The sequence below is a fragment of the Oncorhynchus keta genome, chromosome 34 (genome assembly GCF_023373465.1).
Source record: "Oncorhynchus keta strain PuntledgeMale-10-30-2019 chromosome 34, Oket_V2, whole genome shotgun sequence".
NCBI lineage: Eukaryota > Metazoa > Chordata > Actinopteri > Salmoniformes > Salmonidae > Oncorhynchus > Oncorhynchus keta.
In genome coordinates, this window is record NC_068454.1 from 42628796 (window position 1) to 42647808 (window position 19013).

Below are 19013 nucleotides of genomic sequence, written 5' to 3' on the forward strand. Positions count from 1 at the left end.
GCTTGCCCCGCTGGGCCATATAGTGCACTCCACAGATCTGCTTACACACAGATCAATTACAATTTACAGCTGTGCTTTGAGTATTGTGCAGTTGTGAATGTGATATTGCCAGTTGCCTGCTTTGTTTGAATAGCTCATATGGCGAGCCTGAACGGAACCTCCTATAGTAGATGTTAGAATGTAAATTTAATATGACTTGAGACATGCTTATAATGGAGCTCATCCGTTCTGGTCTGCAGGGCATCTGACCTGTTGGTGATGCCCACGCTGAGGATAATGGGGAACGACAGTGTCTGGAAGAAGATCATGAGCCTTGCTCTTCTCGTTCGGAGACCTGCTGCAGCAATGGCACAGGCCACCAACAGCCTCCGACTGCTGTACATATGGCCCACACCCTGCAGCTCTGAAAGCTCTGAAAGTATCATACTACATAGCATGTACAGTGCCTTCAAAGTATTCATACCCCTGACTTATTTGTATTTATTATGGCTTTCCTTTGGCAGCAGCTACTCTTCCTGGGGTACAGCAAAATTAAGGCAGTTTGTACTATTTTCAAACATTTACAATACATTCGCAGATTTCACAACAGACATTTTCAAGTCTTGCCACAGATTTTCAAGTCTCTTTTAAGTCAAACTGTAACTAGGCCACTCGGGGACATTCAACGTCGTCTTGTTAAGCAACTCCAGTATAGATTTGGCCTTGTGTTTTTAGGTTATTGTCCTGCTGAAAGGTGCATCTGTCTCCCAGTGTCTGTTGGAAAGCAGACTATACCAGGTTTCCTTTAGGGTTTTGCCTGGACTTAGCTTTATTCCGTTATTCTTTTCATCCCCAAAAAACTCCCTAGTCCTTGCCGATGACAAGCATACCCTAACATGATGCAGCCACCACCGTGCTTGACAATAGGAAGTGGTAATCTGTTTTATTTGCCCCAAACATAACGCTTTCTATTCAGGACAATTTGTTTTGTTGTCATTTTATGTTTTCAGATATTTTTTAATTATGTGCGGACTTCCTTCTTTTCACTGTAATTTAGGTTAGTAACTAAAATGTTGATCCGTCCTCAGTTTCCTCCTATCACAGCCATGTAACTGTTTTTTAAAGTCACCATTCGCTTCATGGTGAAATCCCTGAGCACTTCCCTTCCTCTCCGGCAAATAAATTGGGAAGAACGCCTATCTTTTTTTTGTAACTAGGTGATTGATACACCATCCCAAGTGTAATGACTTCACCATATTCAATGTCTGCTTTTTTTCCCCTCCATCTACCAATACGTGCCATTATTTGTGAGGCCTTGGAAAACCTCCCTGGTCTTTGTGGTTGTATCTTGTGTTTTGAAATTCACTGCTCGACTGAGGGACCTTACAATTATCTGTATGTGTGGGGTACAGAGATGAGGTAGTGATCCAACAATCGTGTTAAACACTTGTGTGACTTGATAAGCACATTTGTACTTCTGAAATGATTTAGGCTTGACATAACAAAGCCGTTTCATGACTCAAGACAATTTTAATGACATTTAACATTTCTAGAAACATTATTCCACTTTGACAGTGTGTGTAGGCCAGTGACACAATCTCCATTGAATACATTTTAAATTCCAGCTGTAAACACAACAAAATGTGGAGAAAGTCCAGGCGTGTGAATACTTTCTGAAGGTGCTGTATGTGTCCCATTGTTGTGCTGCATTAAATGCATCATCATACCTTTTTACATGGGATTAATGCTACAGACAAACAGAACATTACAATACAGCATTATGCATTACAGTAATACTTACATTTTGAACACACTAGCATATTATCCTATCTAAAGCAGCATAATGTTTCTAGTACAGCTGTACAACTCCATTACTAAATGTTTTTATTTTGCTTTAGTCTCCCTGCTTTGCTTTCCGTGTCACCACAGAGTTAATATCTAATTAGCTAGCTGTGGCTTTTGGCGCATTTAGAAAGATTTTTATTGAGAAGTGATTTTGTTCCCCCCCATAAACGTAATAGCAATGAAAAACCATATGCATTAAAAAGTGGAACGATGCAAATCGAAGAGAGGCAAATTCCACTGTTGTTTTTGCTCCCAGTGCAAACCCTAATTAATTCCGATTTTGTTTCCTCTCCACTGCAGGGATGTTGTGGATTGCCAGGTCACTGCTGGGCTGTGTTTTTGTTTTAATTCTTTATTTCAGTCAGTGATGGAGTCACACATTTCACCCATGGTTCATGGTTCAGTACTGAGATGTAGGAGATGATAGGTCGTAATCTGGCCTGTGGCAAACTTGTGTGACAGTTTAGTGTGTGTAGGTATATTTGGGGGGGGGGGTTTATCTGTGCGTTTTTGTGTATGCACATGGTCCAAATTATTCCTCTTGGGGTTGAGTTCCACGACTGAGAACACTGACCTCTCCAGAGAGCCTCTCTCTGACTATTGTCAGATCAATTCAAGTCACTTTGAGAAGGGGGGGGGAACTCTCAAGCACATACATCAAACTAATCTCATGTGTCTTGGCAGATCTGAAAGAAACTGAATGTGTTTAGCAACACTAGTGGAAAGGGTCCATATGCAAGAAGGGTACAATGCTTGTGATCCCCCCCCTCTCTTCTACCCCTGTCACTGCTGAGGTCCAACAAACTGATTACCAGTCAGAGAAGCCTCTGGATGCTTTTATGTTCAAGCAACAAAAAAAAATCCACATGTTTTATTTGCGGGGGGGTGTTGTGACCCCTCACCGATATTTGTCTGGACTTCTGTTGTGGGTCACTTCACCTGGTCTGACATTTTGATGGAAAGGGGTTTCACTTTCAATCACAACTCCCAGAATCATTAAAATTGATGAGTGATCACGCTTTTAGGGGCCTCTCGCTAACTGGAGGTGGCGTGCCGCAATTAAGTTGACTTCTTTATTTTTCCATCGCAAAATGTTTGTCCTTTGCTTCATTTTCTAACCCTGTTGGCTGAGTAGTCGGAGGAAAGAAGGCTTCACACAGAGGAGGACGCCTGAGACACAGTGGTGATTTAAATGTCCTTTCAACAACCCCAATGCCCCTCTCAAACTGGCTCTCCAGGTGGGCCTAGTCATCCTGCTCCCACTTTGTCATCTCCCAACTTCACTGTGCCACAGCTTTAGAAAGTTCATAATGATGACTTAACACAATTACAGTAGTCAAGAGTTGTTGCTTAAATCGAGGCAATTTTAAATAAAGGATATGAACTCTGATTCTTGGTTGCTTAAAGTAGTCACTCTTATCAGATGTAGTCATCACGGTAAAGTAGCTCTAAGTTTTGTCCAATCAGTAGACAAATGCAGAAACCTCTATTTGTAAGTCAAACATGTGAACATCTACAGTTGAAGTCGGAAGTTTACATACACCTTAGCCAAATACATAAACTCAGTTTTTCACAATTCCTGACATTTAATCCAAGTAAAAAGTCCCTGTTTTAGGTCAGTTAGGATCACCACTTTATTTTAAGAATGTGAAATGTCAGCATAATAGTAGAGAGAATTATTCATTTCAGCTTTTCCTTTTTTCATCACATTCCCAGTGGATCAGAAGTTTACATACACTCTATTAGTATTTGGTAGCATTGCCTTTTAAATGGTTTAACTTGGGTCAAATGTTTCATTTAGCCTTCCACAAGCTTCCCACAATACGTTGTGTGAATTTTGGCCCATTTCTCCTGACATAGCTGGTGTAACTGAGTCAGGTTTGTAGGCCTCTTTGCTCGCACACGCTTTTTCAGTTCTGCCCACAAATTGTCTATAGGACTGAGGTCAGGGCTTTGCGATGGACACTCCAATACCTTGACTTTGTTATCCTTAAGCCATTTTGCCACAACTTTGGGAGTATGCTTGGGGTCATTGTCCGTTTGGAAGACCCATTTGCGACCAAGCTTTAACTTCCTGACTGATGTCTTGAGCTGTTGCTTCAATATATCCACGTAATGTTCCTTCCCTCATGATGCCATCTATTTTGTGAAGTGCACCAGTCTTTCCTGCAGCAAAGCACCCCCACAACATGATGCTGGCACCTCCTTTCTTCACGGTTGGGATGGTGTTCTTCGGCTTGCAAGCCTCCTCCTTTTTCCTCCAAACATATGATGGTCATTATGGCCAAACGGTTCTATTTTTGTTTCATCAGACCAGAGGACATTTCTCCAAAAAGTATGATCTTTGTCCCCATGTGCAGTTGCAAACCATGGTCTTGCTTTTTTATGGCGGTTTTGGATCATTGGCTTCTTCCTTGCTAAGCGGCATTTCAGGTTAGGCGTTTCAGGTTATGTCAATATAGGACTTGTTTTACTGTGGATATAAACTAAGCAAAAAAAATAAACATCCCCTTTTCAGGACCCTGTCTTTCAAAGATAATTAGTAAAAATCCAAAAAACTTTACAGATCTTCATTGTAAAGGTTTAACACTGTTTCTCATGCTTGTTCAATTAATGAACATGCACCTGTGGAACGGTCATTAAGACACTAACAGTTCAGATGGTAGGCAATGAAGGTCACAGTTATGAGAACTTAGGAAACTAAAGAGGCCTTTCTACTGACTCTGAAAAACACCAAAATAAAGATGCCCAGGGTCCCTGCTTATCTGAGTGAAAGTGCCTTAGGCATGCTGATTGCAATGTCCGTATTGTGAGACTCCTAAGACAGGGAGACAGGACGGACAGCTGATGTTCCTCGCAGTAGCAGACCACGTGTGACAACACCTGCACAGGATTGGTACTGAACATCACAGGATGGCAACAACTGCCTGAGTTACACCAGGAACGCACAATCCATCAATCAGTGCTCAGACTGTCTGTCTGCAATAGGCTGAGAGAGGCTGGACTGAGGCATTGTAGGCCTGTTGTAAGGCAGGTCCTCACCAGACAACAACGTCGCTTATGGGCACAAACCCACCATCGCTTGACCAGACAGGACTGGAAAAAAGTGCTCTTCACTGACGAGTTTTGTCTCACCGGGGGGATTCTCGTTTATCGTCGCAGGAACAGCGTTACACTGAGGCCTGTACTCTGGAGTGGGATCGAGGTGGAGGGTCCATCGTGGTCTGGGGTGGTGTGTCACAGCATCATCGGACTGAGCTTGTTGTCATTGCAGGCAATCTCAACACTGTGTGTTACAGGGAAGACATCCTCCTCCCTCATGACAAAAGCCACCATGCAAAGATAAGCAGTATGGCTGATTTCCTTTCAAGACCGGAATGTCAGTGTTCTGCCATGGCCATCGACGAGCCCGGCTCTCAATCCCATTGAGCACATCTGAGACCGCTTGGATTGGAGGATGAGGGCTAGGACCACTCACCCCAGAAATGTCCGGGAACTTTCAGGTGCCTTGGTGGAAGAGTGGGGTAACCTCTCACCGCAATAACTGACAAATCTGTTGCAGTCCCTGAGGAGGAGATGCACTGCAGATACTGTTACTTTAGATTTTGACGCCCCATTATCCCATCTGTTAGTCACATGTCTGTGGAACTTGTACAGTTTGTCTGTTGTTGAATCTTGTGGTCATACAAAACCTATAGTTTGTTAACAAGGAATATGTGGAGTGGTTAAAAAATGAGTTTTAATGACTCCCAACCTAAAGTGTATGTCAACTTCAGACTTCAACTTTATATTTGATAAAGTAGTAATCACTTTTGTTTTAAAGCCAGGTCCTTTCCCGCCACTTTCATGTTGTTAGTGGATGGCCAAGTCAAACACAGGCCATGAAAGCACACGGTTCATTTCCGCTAACGTTCCGTGACTTTGTGGCAGAGAGGAAGTGACTTGGAGGCGAGTTAGCTACCCAATGAGCGAAGACTCATGGTTAGCGTGTGTGTGTGTGTGATGACGATGATGACGCTGTCACACAAACTGATGCGGCCTTTGATCGTTGGCTCCGTAGCAATTCGAATTGTGTCATGTTGGCTGCCTCCTTCAGGTCTCTGCACGTTTGCTAATTGATATTAATTGGTATCTGTGTGTCGCTCTTGCTCTCTCGCTCAATATCTCGCTCTCGCTCTATCAATATGTATGAGAAGGAGTCCTGATTTTTTTTTTTTTTTTTTCTTCTCTCTCGACCAATAATGAGTTGATCAGTCACGCGATAACAAATCTGCTTAAGCCATATCTAATCACTCTAATCTCCCCACAAGATTTGGTTGCTGGTAAACCTACTCAATCACTTACTGCATGTATGTGATGTACACACTATCACATATTAGTTTATTAAAGGCAGGGTTTGAGTATTTACGGGGTTTGAACTATATCGTTTACATGGGGACACTATATATTCTGGGCTGTAGTCCTAGCCATACCTCTCTGCCATTCGATTCAATGTAGATAACCACATATTGCCAAGAAACATGCCAGATTTTGGTCTTTGCCCACTACATTAACATTTTGTTTTGTTATCCCAAAAGGATTTATTGCTTATTAAGTTGAACAATTAACTTGGGCCAAAAGGTTTGTTGAATAAACATGGCAAGTGTGTCTCAAACTTCTGTTTTCCCCATCTTAAATATTCTTTATTGCCCAATATATTGCCTCACTTGGTTTTTGTTGTTGCAACAGGGTGGTTTCATGAATGTTCACTGTCTTTGTTTGTTATAACACATTCACTTTCTCATACACAATCACTTGACCTGTTTGGTGTGGATAGTTCATAAAATAGTAACGGAAATGGACACACAACCCACATTAATCACTTGATCACTGACCGTTGGAATTAGTTCACAAAAATGGAATCCACTCAATTCACGTTAAGACCCCCCCCATGCTCAAATAGAATTACAATTTGTCTCCTGAATGGCTTGGAGTGGGGCTGGACCATTAACAAATTTCTGCCTCGTTGTTGTACAGCACAATGGTCCCTTGTAATTCTGATGTCAACCCCGCATCGATATCAACAAGTGAAGAAGACCTACACTGAAATGTAATAGGTTCTGATAGCTGTAGAGACCCAATGAAAAGGGGAATTCTTTGTCCTCCGACTGAATGAATTAATGGATGTGGATGAATGGCTAAGTGTGTCCTCTCGGCTGCCTTCGTCCTTCGATGCGCAGGGATGAGGTAGACGGCCAGGGGAAGATTAAGATGGAGGCACATCCAATGGAGAAGAAAGAGTGGGGAAGAAAGAGTGGGGAAGAAAGAGTGGGGAAGAAAGAGTGGGGAAGAAAGAGTGGGGAAGGGGGTGACACCTCAGGAATGGCCGGCCACCGCATTACACTCGCTTTGAGACTTATCCCTTTGTCTAACTGCGAATACACGCATACACACACACACACGCAGATACATCTGTCCTCAGGTATTCCAGTACCATCTTCTCACTATCTCCTCTCTTTGTCACTCATGCGTGCTCTTTTTTTCTCTCCTCCGACTCTCCGATCCGCCTCCTTTCGTCTAATCGGAGTTGTGCTATGGGAGAGCCGTGCTGTACAACATTGCCTGTTTGATGGAGGTCTGTTTTTAAGGACATTGGGCGTTGTTTATGGGTTTTGGTTTACAAGCAAATGCCAGGGTGGGGCCACGTTGGTACATAAAAAATAAAAGTAGCGAGTTTTAAAAGCACTTAGGCTCCTCTGCATACCCTGCACCACATTGGAGTTTCCCTTCTCTTTGCCTGGTTCTGTTCTGAAAGGAAAGGTTCACCCCTTTTGTATGTTGTATTGTTTTTATACACCTGAGTGATGTTCTATCTATTTCCTGGGTCATTTCCTGGGTCATTTCCTGGGTCATTTCCTGGGTCATTTCCTGTGTATCTGAGTAATTGGCGTTCAAGCAGGCCGAAATCTGTCCGGTATGGCGTAGCACCGCGATAAACTCCTTCTCACGACACTGGAAGTTAATAGGAATACGACTTTTAGATTGTGAAAATGTCTATCATCCAGTGCAATCGGAAAGGGTTATATCCCGTGACTTTTCCCACATTTTGTTACGTTACAGCCTTATTATGAAATTGACGTACAAACAATACCCTATAATGATAATGCAAAAACAGGTTTATAGAAATGCTGGAAGTATCACATTCTACACAAGTATTCAGACCTTTTACGCAGTACTTTGTTGAAGCACCTTTTGCGATTTTACAGCCTCGCGTCTTCGGTATGACGCTACAAGCTTAGCACACCTGTATTTGGGGAGTTTCTCACATTTTTGTCCTCTGCAGATATTCTCGAGCTTTGTCAGATTGGAATTTCAGGTCTTGGTCACCTCCCTGATCATCAAGGCCTTTCTCCCCCTATTGCTCAGTTTGTCTGGGCAGCCAGCTCTAGGAAGAGTCTTGGTGGTTCTAAGCTTCTTCCATTTAAGAATGACGGAGGCCACTGTTTTTTGGGGACCTTCAATGCAGCAGGCATTTTTTTTGGTACCTTTCCTCAGATCTGTGGCTCCACACATTCCTGTCTCGGAGCTCTACGGACAATTCCTTTTCACCCCATGGCTTGGTTTTTGCTCTGACATGCTCTGTCAACTGTAAGACCTTATGTAGACAGGTGCGTGCCTTTCCAAATCCAATCAATTGAATTTACCACATGTGGACTCCAGTCAAGTTGTAGAAACATCTCATAATGACCAATGGAAACAGGATGCACCTGAGCTCAATTTTGAGTCTCACAGTAAAGGGTCTGAATTCCTATCTAAATCAGGCATTTCTGTTTTTGTTCCAACCCAGCACTAATCGTAGCACAAATGATCTGCAAACGGTCGAGCACTTGATTAGGTGAGTCGGGTGTTTGTGCTGGGCAAGGAGCAAAAATCTGCACTCTACCCAGGGTATTTATTAAAAACGTTCTTCTAATCGATTTTGCAATGACCTCACCTTCCACTCTATGATCAGTTAACAGTGAGAGGTCCGTGTCCACTCCACAGCCACCTGAGAGTATTTTACAGTGGTCACATTATTTAATTTTTTTTACCCCAGGGGCAGTAGATCAACATTTTATTCCGTGTTTTTATGGCGATCAATCCGGTCATGTTGACGTTTAAAAAAGAGATGGTGTTCCTGGAGCAGACGGGGCTTTTTAAACGGGGCCGAGCCGTTGGACAGCTCTCGACTATTTGATGGACAGCTGGATGGGTTTGGCCGAGTTAAACAAGTGGAACTGTTTTTTGGGGGCTTGAACAGAAGCTAAAGTCTATTATAAGGCAACTTCTGCCACAGCAGAGTGTGTGGAGCAATAACAGTGTGTCCAAGAAAGACAGTCGCACAAACTAAAATGGACGCAATCGCATTTGTGCCACACACACACACACACACCCACATTATGCATAACATAATGACACACACACACACACACACACACACACCTAATGTGCACTTTCTTTGGTTCCACACCAAAACCTTTCTGTAAGCTTTTTAAATGTGTAGACCCTATACAAATATATTGACCCTTAAGTCCAATTATTCGGACAGAAAATGTGCACGCACATGCAGTGATACGGAGTATAGTAGGTCGGCGAGTGAGTGGATGCCATGCTGCTTGGTACTCACTGACCCTGCTGGGGAATGAATCCTCCCTGGCTGGACAATCTCTCAGCGAGGGAGCTGGTGCTCCCTGCTCTAGAGTCGCCCCCCACACACACACACACACACACACACACACACACACACACACACACACACACACACACTGCATTATCCTGATGAGGCATAAGGGACCACCTTGGCTGGGTGTTTTTTGTGTGTGCGCAAAGGGAGTTGGATGTTACATCTGTGAGGGTCATCTTTCCCTTGTGCTCTCACGGTCTCGCTTGCTTAATCTCTTTCCCTATTCCTCTCTCCAGCTCTCTCTGTTTTTTCCCCCCTCTCTCTCTGTGGGTCATAGCCGCTTGTGCTGTCAAAGACTCTCTCTCTCTCTCCCGGCCACTTCCACTGCAGTAGCAGCCTCCAATCCCAGTTGGAAGGTGGGACAATTTTGAATGCATTACACAAGCACTGTTTTCCTCCGCAGTGGCCTGCTGCGTTCCGACTCTCCTCCCCCTAGCTGTCCCATACCCCCCCCCCTGCCTTTTCTAAACCACCCTGTCATAGTCATTCTCCTTTATGATCATTTTATTATCTTTTTTTTTTTGTTCTATGTCATTTTGTTACTATTGTTTGACTGGAATCTAAAGAAACGTGTTTTGTGTTGCGAGACCACACAGAGCCGAATCTCTCTGCAATAAAAATTATACTGCTCTCTGCGTCTCTCCCTCGTTCTCACTCCCTATATATTTCATATCTCTCTCGTTTGTAATTTGAGGGTATATCTCACCTGCTGTCTGTCACAGGTCATGGTAGAAGCTGTTCTTTTTTCCCGTCAGTGTTAATCTGGTTCGAGTGAATCTTAAGTCACGACTTCCTCCCTCCCTCTCTCTCTCTCTCTGCACCAGAGACTGATGCACCTGCCCGGGCTTGTTAGCCTTGTGATTCACCGCCAAGAAGATGACATGAAACACAACTCTCCAGGAAGAGGGCTTCTTATTTTTGATGTATGGTGATTTGTGGTACTCTCCTCCCTTCGTGTGTGTGTGTGTGTGTGTGTGTGTGTGTGTGTGTGTGTGACAGTATAACTTTAAACCGTCCCCTCGCCCATACCCGGGCTCGAACCAGGGACCCTCTGCACACATCAACACATCAAGGGGAACCACTACTTCAAAGTCTCCGAGCAAGTGACGTCACCGATTTGAAACGCTATTTAGCGCACTACCGCTAACTAAGCTAGCGTTTCACATCCGTTACGTGTGTGTGTGTGTACAGAACGAGATGGCTCAACAGCATTATGGTAGAAGAATGACAATTGCGTGTGGAATTTCATAACCGAGTTTGTGCTTCTGAACGTTGTTAGCGCGGGCCAAATATCATCAGCTTACACAGCCTGTTGCATCAGAGTCATGGTTGTCCTCAGTATCATGATTCAAAGTGAATGATGATGATTAAAGGATTACATGACAGCATCTTATCCTTTCAATGTTATCATCACTTAGATTTTGTCTAATCGGTGTCAGTGTCTTTTGATTTGACTCTCACGCTTATCTTTATCGTCATCGTTATATAAACGGTGACAACTGCGTTTTTATCATAATCTTATAATCACTGTTAGAATTTGCAATTTGTTTTTCCTCCATCTTCCTAGTTCAAAATCCTCCTCACCATCCCATGGTTATCTCACTGTAGCCTGACCCTCCCTTTTTTATGAGAGTGTACTGCTGCATCTGCCAAGAGGCCTGACCTTTTTATGGCACAGGTGGTAGTGCACGTTCCCCGTAACCACAAGGTGTCTGGTTCAAACCCTGCACTGACAGTTCCCCCTCAATCGCTACGTTTAGCCCTGTTGGAACAAATAGATTGGTCCCAGGTTTTAGACCGTAGCTTTGTTTACACCTGGGATCCAGGGCAGGAAGAGCGAGAACAACCCTGAGGCCTGAGAGGATGTGGGATAACTGAATCAACCTGTTGTCAGAGAGCATATAGTTTTGGTCTTTTATTTGTTGTTGTTGGTGGATGGGTGCGCACACGCTCTACCGGTCAAAAGTTTTAGGACTCCCCCAATTTCACCCCCCAGTTTTTATTGAAATTTAAGCAGTTCAAATGGCCAATGGTACAAAGGTAAGCAGTGAACTGCCAGAGGTTAAAACGTTCTCAGTGGCCATATTATGCAGCCCTAGTGACTAGCGACGCCCATTCTCTCACCCTCCATCGCCCTTTTCCTCCTTGGCCTTTCTGACCGTTTCCCAGCACTCGTTGAATGAGCAAAGAGCCCTGACCTGCGTTGCCCCTGGCTCGTCATTCATAATGAATGATGTTGGGTCTGTTTGCGAGATAATAATGGTAGCGATGGGAGATTGGTGTCCTGGGGAGACTATCACACACTGTCATTCAAGCCAATAGGAGCTCTTTGATGTGGGGAGCCAAGCGGTTTTAATTGGGTGAGATTGACAGTTTTGCGTCCTTTATATGCCCCTTTTGGTTTATTTGCAGTAGTATTTTGTAATTTTTTTTCAACCTTAATTCAACTAGGCAAGTCAGTTTAAAAAACAAATTCTTATTTACAATGACTGCCTTGGAAGGAACAGTGTGTTAACTGCCTTGTTCAGGGGCAGAATGACAGGTTTTTTACCTTGTCAGCTCAGGGATTCGATCTAGCAACCTTTCGGTTACTGGCCCAACGCATTTTCAGTCTTGCGAAATACGAACATTTGACTGCAAAGCGCTGCTCAACTGGGTTTGAAATGGGCCAGGGACGTTCATGTGGTTCGTTATTGTCCAGCTCTCTGCAGCAATCGAAGCAACTAAATACTCGTGTTGCGTGTCTCTAGCACTTAGAGCATATTGCTGCTTTGCAGAGCTATAACAGCCTCTTTTTTTTTCTTTTTTCTTTATACTGCCCATATGAACAGTGGAGGAGTGAGGGCTTCTTGGCTCTAGCAAGAGGTTGCTGCAGTCTCGTCGAGTACTGCTGACGCTGCTGCTCTACCCTCATTAGACCTGTGATGTTTTAACTGTGTTTCTTGCTTGACGAGGCAACAGTCTGCTTATTGCATACAGTGCCTCCTGGCCCATGGCCCAGGGAGATGAAGCCACACGGAGGGAGATAATCAACCTTTTTTTGTATCGTCTAATGTATATTTAATGGGGTTCTTTCGAGGCCGGAGGATGAGCAAATAGTGGTAATTTTTTTTCCGGCGTCCTTTGCAGTAACCGTATCATTGCAAGCAATCGAGAGCATTTTAAGAGTTTGTCTGAGTCGTAGGGAAATCCAACGATGGGAATCCATCCAGCCTACATTTTTGGCAGACTCAATGGAATGGGGATAATTACGACTGTGTCGAAACTGTTCTGATCAGTTTCGGATCCGCTCCACTAACAAATACACTTGGCACGCCAACACCCCTTGTTCCTCTTCTGAATCCAAGCAGTTCGGAAAAGTGGAAATTTCATCAGATGCTTTCCAATCTAAGCAGTTTTCGCATGAACATTTACAGGCCCAAACTGTCTGCTTGCAGTTTTCCTCTATCTAGGTGGGTGTATTTCACCGTTTGCCTTCACAAAATGGACTTGGTGGATTAAGTTCGCAAGAACGCAAAGCCAGCGCTGTAGGCGTAGGGGAAAACCACTCGCTGTTTGAGTGTCTGTTTTTATGGGGTCTGCAGATATGGTTTTTTTTTAGCCGACAGGTGAAAATGGTGTCGCCACTAACCACAAAACACATGACCTATGCTGCTACTGTGGGTTCAAGTGTTGGAAAACTGTGGGGGGGTGGTCATTGGTTTTCTGCCTTCCTGCTTATGCCTAGTTAAATGCACGGAGATAATTTTGCTGTAAGCGTAATATTTTGTTTCCTTGATGTTCTTTAGAGCATTAATGGTCGGCTATCCTTTGTTACAGAAAGTCAAATCAGTAGGGATGTTGGCAGCAGTCTCTCCCTCCGACTGCATCAAGGGGTCATTTTAAACTTGGTCACAAGATAGCTAGCCCGGTTGGTTTACCTGTCTGTTTCTGGATTTCACAACGCTACATTGTTGCATTTGCAAAACCATACCAACTTGGCGATCAGAAACAGGATTGTCACCCAGGCTACAGAAGTGCTTGCATCCCATAGCATCTCAATTTTTGACATTGCTGTGCAGTCTGTGGGAGATTCTTCACTGTCACTAAGTGTTGTTGACCTCTGGTGTCCAAAAACACCCCACTAGAGTTTCTCTGTTCTTTAATCCACCCCCCTTGTAACATGCCCCTAATCTTTATCGGGACACTTTTTTGCCCCCTTGACAATAGCTTGGAAACATGCTGAGAAGATGAAGGCTTTAATCAAGGGGTGGAGACGGTTTGTGGCTGTGAAAGTGGGTACGGTTGTATAGGCCTACCTATACATCTTGCATTGTGGTAATGCAGATAAGCATTATCATTAGGGTTGTGACGATACCAGTATCACAATTTATTTTTGTTTTCCATGGGCAAAAATGAAAACACAAAGCAGACCTAACTCTTTGGTCCATTAAAAAAAAACAAAAAAACAGTTGTAAAATATTGTGTGGTATAGCTCGGAAACGAAATGTGACTCAGGACGACAACATAATATTTGTTTCCAACATTACGGCTGTTTTTCCTAAAGAAGTTAAATCTGCTTTGTTTTGTTTCCTTGCCATGATACTAACAAGTATCGCGACGCCGGTATCATCCCGGCCCTAATTACCCTATCCATTAGGGAGTTAAATTCTGGCATTGTAGTGCGCGTGTGCGCGCAGTGGGTTTGTGTGAGTGCTTGAGTGGATATTTATGTCATAATCAACAGTGGGCTAAGATGCCTAATTTAGCTTCAGTCACTGTCTTGCATCTGTTTTCACTTGCGTGACGTAGATGCGTCTGGGGACTTGCTCAATTTAACTGTCACTTCACTGGCTGCCTGGTCTCAGTGTTTGACAGGATGTGCTGCTCTATTTTCTAGGCTGTGTTTTAAAGCCAGGATGATGCCATCCTATGTGTTTGCCAACATCTGTAGCTTTTGCTCCCCATTTCCCTCTTATTATGAATGGAGATGCGTAGCACAGGGCTGCGCTGACCATGCCAGAAATAAAAACAACCCGTCCTATGTCATAACAGATCCATAACCGTGCAGTGTTTAATTTTGTTTTAAAATTCCGCTTGAATGACATTTACGGTTAACTACATGATACCTGTCATACCATGTCGTGTCGGATTGTTGCGATTTACCCATGAAACCAATGTCGCAACCTTTTTTAATTATGCAACAGCGTCCCCATGACAAACTTTTTAAGCTCGTCACGATTTTTAGGACCCCAGTGGCCTGATGACGACCCCTGTGGTATCACATCGAGTAGTGGGTTCGATTCCCGGGACCACCCATACGTAGAATGTATGCACACATGACTGTAAGTCGCTTTGGATAAAAGCGTCAGCTAAATGGCATATATTATTATTATTATTATTGTCAACATCTGGAGTAGCTTTTGGTGTGCCAGCATTACACGGAGGACAAGAGTTTGTTCACCACCAATCTCAAGGCTAGGTGTCCCGCTAGTGACTGCCGGTGGAACTGGAGGGCACGCAATTCAAATAAATAATCATAAAAGTTATGGATATTAAGCATTTAGGAACATCCAAGTGTCTTATATCGGTTAAAAGCTTAAATTCTTGTTAATATAACTGCACTGTCTGTTTTTACAATAGGCTTTGGAAGAAACCAGCCTGAAACCTTGAACAAAGACTGTTGACATCTAGTGGAAGCCATAGGAATTGCAATCTGGGAGCTGGATTTGGATTTGGATATGCCCCAAAACTTTCAATTGTAAGAGCATGGGCTCTCAAAAAAACATTCTGGTTAGTTTTTCTTTTGGATTTTCTCCTACTATATCTATTGTGTTATAGTCACATACATTATTTTAACATTTCTACAAACTTCAAAGTGTTTTCTATCTAATGATACCAATTATATGCATATCCTGGCTTCAGGGCCTTAGTAACAGGCAGTTTACTTTGGGCATGTCAGTCAGGTGGAAATTGAGAAAAAAGGACCCCAGCCTGAACTAGCAGATAGGCCGGAGTGATAAGGCGCGAAGGCGACCCCCCGTCTTGGCTGTGATTATGGGGGCTCAGGGAGAGGAAGAGCACTTTGGTGAGGGCCTGGAATACTGATGCCCTTCTCCATCTCTTCCGCACATATGGGCCGTGATAAGACGTGATGCATGGAGAGCGGCTGCTTCAGACCCAACTTGACCATATGCCACGTGCAGCAGCCGTATGGATTGCACCACTCACCCCACACTAGCCTCTTTTGGTTGGCTGAACAGCTCACTTAAGGGCGGCACAGTGCTTTTAATTTTATTTATTTTTTTACTTCAAGCTAAGTGGAAATCGCTTCGCTCTGTAAAAAAATAAATAATTGTCACTCCCCATCATTGCTAACAAGCAGTTTTTGCTTTCATTCAAATTTAATGAACACTAATGAAGTAATTTTCCTCTTTCCCTTCGTACCAATGTTACATCCATGTATATTGCATACTTTGAGTTGAATCCATCTGCTCAAATATAGTTTGGAATGCTTTGTCCAGCCATCTTCATTTTCTAAGTGTCGAATGGCCGTCGGGTTTCCTTTGACACGACCAACCAGTATCGGGTCAATGTTGGGGCGGCAGGGTAGCCTAGTGGTTAGAGCGTTGGTCTCGTAACCGGAAGGTTGCAAGTTCAAACCCCTGAGCTGACAAAGACTGGCATAGGTGATGGGCTTTGGCATGCCAGCTGGAATGTCAGTCTGCACGATGATACAGGTCAGGACCATTACAGTAACAACTGCAAGAAAGCAAATCGGATATCATATGGCCATTTGTCCTTGAGTGACAACATTCTTTATTTTATTTTACCTTTATTTAACGACAGATTTATAAAAAAAAAAAAATGTTGTCACTCAAGGACATCTGTCGTTGTGCCCCTGAACAGGCAGTTAACCCACTGTTCCTAGGCCGTCATTGAAAATAAGAATTTGTTCACAACTGACTTGCCTAGTTAAATAAAGGTAAAATAAAATAAAGAATGTTGTCACTCAAGGACAAATGGCCATATGATATCTGATTTGCTTTCTTGCAGTTGTTACTGTAATGGTCCTGACCTGTATCATCGTGCAGACTGGCATGCCAAAGCCCATCACCTATGCCAGTCTAGCCACCTGCACTGGGCACTGCCTTATTACACAGATAGCTTTCAGGTCAAGTCCCTAATTGATTGTGATTTGCTCAGATGCCAGGGATCGAATTTACTCCGAAGCTAAGGTAGCCCGTGTCAAAAGGAGTCATCTTGCCACTTTTTCACCCCCTTTTTTTGTTGCCTCTCACCTGTCCCGGGTGAGACTTCTACTTAATGCTCCTATAATTGGATCGCGGGGGGGCGTCTGACCCCTCTGACCCCTCTGCCAGTTTCCTTGAGCCTTACAAATATGGACTACCACACAGTTTGATGTTTGGCAGACACATTTTGTGATGTCTTTTGACTTTTGATTTGCTGGCGGTCATGTGTTTCACACCGCTGGGCTGAGGGTCGGAGCATCTGGGTAAGTGGATACTTCTCCACTTGGCATGGGTGTCTGGGAAATTCGGACACTTTCCATTTTGGTTTAGTATTGTTATCTATACTGAGCAAAAATATAAACGCAATCTGCAACAATTCCAATGATTTTTACTGAGTTACAGTTCATATAAGGAAATCAGTCAGTCAAAATAAATAAATTAGGCCCTAATCTATGGATTTCGCATGACTGTGCAGGGGTGCAGCCACACACTGGGGAGCCAGGCCTAGCTAATCAGAATGAGTTTTTCCCCACAAAATGTTTTTTATTACAGACCGAAAATAAACTTTACATGTTGCGTTTTATAATTTTGTTCAGTGTAGCTTGGCTGACTTCTCTGTTTTACACAAAGAACAATATTATTATAATACTGATATTCTCTCTCTTTTCAGAGCTCTGACACCTGCCCGTAGGACATTGAAACTTTGGCAAAGAGCTGCATCACGCCACTGACCACCCAGAGACTCAGTAAGTTGAAAAGAGTGTAGTTCACCACACCTTTACGTGATCCGTGACTCTCTAAAATCAGCATTTGAAAAAGAAACTCCAGCACACTGGTATTCTAGAATACTCCACAGACAATTCAGGCTTTTTGGACTGTTCATTGGTTAAGGTCGCTGTCACTACTCTATGGCTGACCTGTGGAGTCCGACTTCCGACATTGTGGGATTTAGATTTCTCTGACTTTTCAGATTGTTCGTCCTTACCCAACTTGTGCCTGACAGACACGACTTTAAGCTTGTAGATCAATTGGGGCAGCTGCAGTTTATTTGTTTTCAAATAAAGTATGACTAGCTGCTAGGGTTTGTTCAGTGTGAGACCTGGGTAGGTGTGGCTCTGTCCGGGCCTTTGAGTGACATGGCTTGACATTGGCACCAAGAGGACACAATCATCCATCTTCAACTCGGCAACAAGACCCAGTCCCTTCAACAGTTAAATCCCATGAATATGTAAAAAGGCAGACCATATGAATATCATATCCCTGTGTTTGGTAACCCAATAGCTTTAAGGCTGCCTTATTGAAAGTGACACTACAACCAACCCGGGTTGTGTTTCCGATGCCCGACACATTAATAATTAAGGTTGCCCATATGACCACCGCAGCTATGAGCTCCGTATCATAAAACGGCAGTGTGCGTTACACCAAATGGTTGTAACCTGCGTTATCTGGCACACAGAGACTTTTGGATGTATTCTCTCAGATCTGAGAATATAACAATTCTACCCCGTTTCTATTTTTGAACAGCCCAAATAGCAGGGGATCTGGGATTCTTATTTTTCTCCCCCCTGGTGGAAATCCAAACCAAGTTCGGGTGATTTAAGGCTGATTTGTTGTATTATTATTATTATTATATATAATAATATATATAATAATAATAATATATGCCATTTAGCAGACGCTTTTATCCAAAGCGACTTACAGTCATGTGTGCATACATTCTACGTATGGGTGGTCCTGGGAATCGAACCCACTACCGTGGCGTTACAAGCGCCACGCTCTACCAACTGAGCTATGCTGGCTCCTAAAGGATCCGATTCCCTTTTTGGAAATTCTGTTTTTTTCCCCCCGTTTTTTTTGCATTGTGTAAGGCCCCCCCAACTTGGTCCTGAGCTGTCTGAGCGCTCTCTGGGGGATGCCATGCAGTACGGCGGAGTGGAGCACTGACTGAATGCCCGGTCTGTTCAGCAGCTCCCTGAGGCTGTGGCACGGGCAGCAGTGCCTGGCGGTGTTGAAGTGACTGCGTTAAGCTGGCAGCATTGACGCGCTGAGACTGTCGTTCTGTTGTGCAGGCAAATTAACTCCCTCAGGAGCTCTGCTGGCTGGAAACCTGGGCGCTCTCCTCTCTTGCCGTTGCCTCTCTCATTCGATCTGCACACGCTAATATAGGCCTCCAGGGGAGCCTGATCCACACATATAATTGGCAGTGTACTGGACACACACACACACACACACGTCAGTGCCAGCACCGGTCATGC

The 19013-nt window shown here is 43.8% G+C and overlaps 1 protein-coding gene across 4 annotated transcripts in view; it reads left to right on the forward strand.

Annotated features, from left to right (window-relative positions):
- Nucleotides 1-19013, forward strand: part of LOC118367173 (double-stranded RNA-specific editase 1-like) — a 186669-nt gene that overhangs the window by 29237 nt on the left and 138419 nt on the right. For 2 of the 4 annotated variants that reach the window (XM_035750284.2, XM_035750285.2), the window contains exon 2: nucleotides 17429-17504. The exons of 1 other annotated variant lie outside the window; for it this stretch is intronic. The gene's annotated coding sequence lies outside the window, so the exon portion shown is untranslated. Of the gene's footprint in view, nucleotides 1-10366; nucleotides 10450-17428; nucleotides 17505-19013 lie in introns of those variants that run through there. One more of the 4 variants, XM_052493925.1, reaches the window with a different exon arrangement.